Genomic DNA, 5,391 nt, shown 5'->3' on the forward strand with positions numbered 1-5,391 from the left:
TCACTGTTGTCAATGGCTACATCCCATCCTCTCAGTGAAAATGGTCCAAATGCTCTGTCACAGCACAGCTAATCATTTGTCGGTTCTCAATCAGGTTGGAATAGAATCCAGTGATTCTTTTGCGTCTGTCACTAACGCCCAGCCTTCAGGAGTTTGAAACTCGTCACAGTCATTCAATCCCGGAATCCTACACGGAATACCACAGACAAGGTTAGACTTTCCGGATTCCCATGAATGCCGCCATCAATTCTAGCTTATACCACAAAGATTCTGATCAAGGAATCCAAGAGATATGCGCCCGGTCGAAGGTAGAACGGAAGTGGTTGTCAGTCACGCGCGTTCATAGGTTAGAATGATGATTAGTTTCACGGATCATCATATTCATCAAGTTGAAGTGCAACGAATATCTTAGAACAGGAATAAATCGAATTGAATAGAAAATAGTAGTAATTGCATTGAAACTTGAGGTACAGCAGAGCTCCACTCCCCTAATCTATGGTGTGTAGAAACTCCACCGTTAAAAATACATAAGTGATGAAGGTTTAGGCAGGGCTGAATGGCCAGCTCCCAAAATGTGATCAATAGTCTCCTAAGATGAATAATAAAATAAAACTGAGACCAAAGATGATTAACACACTAGTAAAAAGTTATATTTATACTAAACTAGCTACTAGGGTTTACAGAAGTAAGTAATTGATGCATAAATCCACTTCTGGGGCCCATTTGGTGTGGGCTTGGGCTGAGCTTGATCTATCCACGAGCTGAGGCTTATCTTGGAGTTGAACGCCAAATTGTAACGTGTTTTGGGCGTTCAACTCTGGTTCGTGAAGTGTTTCTGGCGTTTGACTCCAGAATGCAGCATGGAACTGGCGTTGAGCGCCAGTTTACATCATCTGATTACGAATAAAGTATGGACTATTATATATTTCTGGAAAGCTCTAGATATTTACTTTCCAACGCCATTGAGAACGTGCCATTTGGAGTTCTGTAGCTCCTAAAAATCCATTTCGAGTGCAGGGAGGTCAGATTCCAATAGCATCAGCAGTCCTTTGTCAGCCTTCTTATAAGAGTTTTGCTCAGGTCCCTCAATTTCAGCCAGAAAATACCTGAAATCACAGGAAAACATACAAACTCCTAGTAAAGTCCAGAAATGTGAATTTAGCATAAAAACTAATGAAAACATCCCTAAAGGTAACTAGATCATACTAAAAACTACCTAAAAACAATGCCGAAAAGTGTATAAATTATCCGCTCATCACTGAGTAACATAGATAGCAAATAAGATGAGGAAAAGCTAGCCTTGCCATGGTGGAGGACTTTTTGGCTATTTTGTAGAATTCAAGGGAGATGACTTCATGAACTTCTACTTCCTCTCCATTCATGATGCTATGAATCATGATGGCCCGATCCATAGTAACTTCGGATCGGTTGCTAGTGGGGATGATGGAGCGTTGGATGAACTCCAACCATCCTCTAGCCACAGGCTTGCCTTTGGAGTCTCTTTTCCATTGAGCTCCTTCCACACATATGTCCATAAGGACTTGGTCCAACCTTTGATCAAAGTTGACCCTTCTAGTGTAGGGGCGTGCATCTCCTTGCATCATGGGCAAGTTGAATGCCAACCTCACATTTTCCAGACTAAAATCTAAGTATTTCCCCTGAACTATTGTAAGATAATTCTTTGGATTCGGGTTCACACTTTGATCATGGTTCCTAGTGATCCATGCATTGGCATAGAACTCTTGAACCATTAAGATTCTGACTTGTTGAATGGGGTTGGTTAGAACTTCCCAACCTCTTCTTTGGATCTCATGTCGGATCTCCGGGTACTCATTTTTCTTGAGTTTGAAAGGGACCTCGGGGATCACCTTCTTCTTGGCCACAACTTCATAGAAGTGGTCTTGATGGGCTTTGGAGATGAATCTCTCCATTTCCCATGACTTGGAGGTGAAAGCTTTTGTCTTCTCTTTCCCTTTTCTAGAGGTTTCTCTGGCCTTAGGTGCCATCAATGGTTATGGAAAAATAAAAAAAGCTATGCTTTTACCACACCAAACTTAGAAGTTTGCTCGCTCTCAAGCAAAAGAAGAAAGACTAGATGAAAAAGAGGAAGAAAATATGGAGGAAAGGGAGAGGTGTGTGGTTTCGGCAAAGGTGAAGAAGAGAGGGTTGTGGTGTGTGAAAATGAAGAAGGATAGAGGGGTTTATATAGTGAAGGGAGAGAGAGTAGGTTTGGCTATTTAGGGTGGGTTTGGGTAGGAAAGAGATTTTGAATTTTGAAGGTAGGTGGGGTTTATGGGGAAAAGTGGATGGATGTGAGTGGTGAAGAGGTGATAGGGAAGAGAGATTGAGGTGATTGGTGAATGGTTTTGGGGAAGAGTGTTATTGGATTCTGTGAAGAGGAGAGAAGGTGAGTTGAGGTAGGTGGGGATCCTATGGGGTCCACAGATCCTGAGATAATCCTGTGGGGTCCACAGATCTTGAGGTGTCAAGGATTTACATCCCTACACCAATGAGGCATGTAAAATGCCCTCTGCATGCAACCCTGGTGTTCAACGCCAGATTGATGCTTATTTCTAGCATTGAAGGCCAGCTTCATGCTTGTTTTGGGCGTTCAACGCCCATTTGCAGCATGTTTCTGGCGTTGAACGCCAGTTCCATGCTTGTTTCTGGCGTTCAACGCCAGCTCTCCTCAGGGTGTATTCCGGGCGTTTGAACGCCAGGATGCTGCTTGTTTCTGGCGTTCAATGCCAGATCCATGCTCTATTCTGGAGTTGAACACCAGCCAGATGTTCCTTACTGGCGTTTAAACGTCAGTAAGTCCTTTCTACAGGGTGTGCTTTTTCTTCTGCTATTTTTTATTCTGTTTTTAATTTTAGTATTTATTTCGTGACTCCACATGATCATAAACCTAATAAAACATAAAAGAACAATAAAAGAAAAATAAAATTAGATAAATAAAAATTGGGTTGCCTCCCAATAAGCGCTTGTTTAATGTGAATAGCTTGACAGTGGGCTCTCATGGAGCCTCACAGGTGATCAGGTCAATATTGTAGACTCCCAACACCAAACTTAGAGTTTGGATGTGGGGATTCAACACCAAACTTAGAGTTTGGCTGTGGCTTCCCAACACCAAACTTAGAGTTTGATTGTGGGGGCTTTGTTTGACTCTGTACTGAGAGAAGCTTTTCATGCTTCCTCTCCATTGTTACAGAAGAACACCCTTGGGTCTTAAACACAAGGTAGTCCCCATTCAATTGAAGGACTAATTCTCCTCTGTTAACATCTATCACAGCTCCTGCTGTGGCTAGGAAAGGTCTTCCAAGGATGATGCATTCATCCTCCTCCTTCCTAGTGTCTAAGATTATGAAATCAGTAGGGATGTAAAGGCCTTCAACCTTCACTAACACGTCCTCTACCAATCCATAAGTTTGTCTTACTGACTTGTTAGCCATTTGCAATGAGAATATGGCAGGCTGTACCTCAATGATCCCCAGCTTCTCCATTACAGAGAGTGGCATATGATTTATGCCTAACCCTAGGTCACACAAAGCCTTCTCAAAGGTCATGGTGCCTACGGTACAGGGTATTAAGAATTTGCCAGGATCTTGTCTCTTTTGAGGTAAAGTTTGCTGAATCCATGTATCTTGTTCATTAATGAGCAAGGGAGGTTCACATTCCCAAGTCTCATTACCAAACAATTTGCATTCAGCTTCATGATGGCTCCTAGATATTGAGCAACTTGCTCTCCAGTTACATCTTCATCCTCTTCATGAATGGCAGAAAGAGGTTTAATGGAATCTCTATGGTCTCTATATGAGCCTCAGATTCCTTTAGGTCCTCAATAGGGAACTCCTTCTTGCTTGAAAGACGTCCCGTGAGGTCTTCCTCTTTGGGATTCATGTCCTCTCCTTTGTCTCTATGTTCGTCCATGTTGATTATGTCAATGGCCTTGCACTCTCTTTTTGGATTCTCTTCAGTGTTGCTTGGGAGAGTACTAAGAGGAGTTTCAGTGATTTTCTTACTCAGCTGGCCCACTTGTGCCTCCAAATTTCTAATGGAGGACCTTGTTTCACTCATGAAACTTAAAGTGGCCTTAGACAGATCAGAGACTAAGTTTGCTAAATTAGAAGTGCTCTGCTTAGAATTCTCTGTCTGTTGCTGAAAAGATAATGGATAAGACTTGCTATTGCTGAGCCTATTTCTTCCACCATTATTAAAGCCTTGTTGAGGCTTTTGTTGATCCTTCCATGAGAAATTTGGATGATTTCTCCATGATGAATTATAGGTGTTTCCATAAGGTTCACCCATATAATTTACCTCTGCCATTGCAGGGTTCTCAGGATCATAAGCTTCTTCTTCAGAAGATGCCTCTTTAGTACTGTTGGATGCATTTTGCCATCCATTCAGACTTTGAGAAATCATGTTGACTTACTGAGTCAACATTTTGTTCTGAGCCAATATGGCATTCAGAGCATCAATTTCAAGAACTCCCTTCCTCTGAGGCGTCCCATTATTCACAAAATTCCTCTCAGAAGTGTACATGAATTGGTTATTTGCAACAATGTCAATAAGTTCTTGAGCTTCTACAGGCGTTTTCTTTAGGTGAATGGATCCACCTGCAGAATGGTCCAGTGACATCTTGGAGAACTCAGATAGACCATAATAGAAGATATCCAGAATGGTCCATTCTGAAAGCATGTCAGAAGGACACCTTTTGGTCATCTGTTTGTATCTTTCCCAAGCTTCATAGAGGGATTCACCATCTTTTTGTTTGAAGGTCTGAACATCCACTCTAAGCTTGCTCAGCTTTTGAGGAGGAAAGAACTTAGCCAAAAAGGCCGCGACCAGCTTATCCCATGAGTCCAGGCTATCTTTAGGTTGTGAATCCAACCATATTCTAGCTCTGTCTCTTACAGCAAAGGGGAAAAGCATGAGCCTGTAGACTTCAGGATCTACTCCATTAGTCTTAACAGTCTCACAGATCTACAAGAACTCAGTTAAAAACTGGTAGGGATCTTCTGATGGAAGTCCATTGAACTTGCAGTTCTGTTGCAGTAGAGCAACTAGTTGAGGTTTCAGCTCAAAATTGTTTGCTCCAATGGCAAGGATTGAGATGCTTCTTCCATCAAATTTGTAAGTAGGTGTACTATAGTCACCAAGCATCCTCCTTGCATTATTATTTTTGGCTGCCATCTACTCTTCCTTTTCAAAAATTTCTGTAAGGTTGTCTCTGGATTGTTGTAATTTAGCTTCTCTTAGTTTCCTCTTCAGAGTCCTTTGAGGTTCAGGATCTGCTTCAACAAGAATATTCTTGTCCTTGCTCCTGCTCATATGAAAAAGAAAGGAACATAAAATAATAATAGGGATCCTCTTTACCACAGTAGAGAGATT

The 5,391-nt window shown here is 41.8% G+C and overlaps 1 non-coding gene across 1 annotated transcript; it reads left to right on the forward strand.

The window, feature by feature from the left end:
- Positions 1–4,692: 4,692 nt before the first annotated feature.
- On the forward strand, positions 4,693–4,800 carry LOC130978294 (small nucleolar RNA R71). Its single transcript, XR_009085946.1, has one exon. It is a non-coding gene; the product is annotated as a small nucleolar RNA R71 (small nucleolar RNA).
- The last annotated feature ends 591 nt before the right edge of the window (positions 4,801–5,391 follow it).

This window comes from Arachis stenosperma, chromosome 4 (assembly GCF_014773155.1).
Source record: "Arachis stenosperma cultivar V10309 chromosome 4, arast.V10309.gnm1.PFL2, whole genome shotgun sequence".
Taxonomy (NCBI): Eukaryota; Viridiplantae; Streptophyta; class Magnoliopsida; order Fabales; family Fabaceae; genus Arachis; species Arachis stenosperma.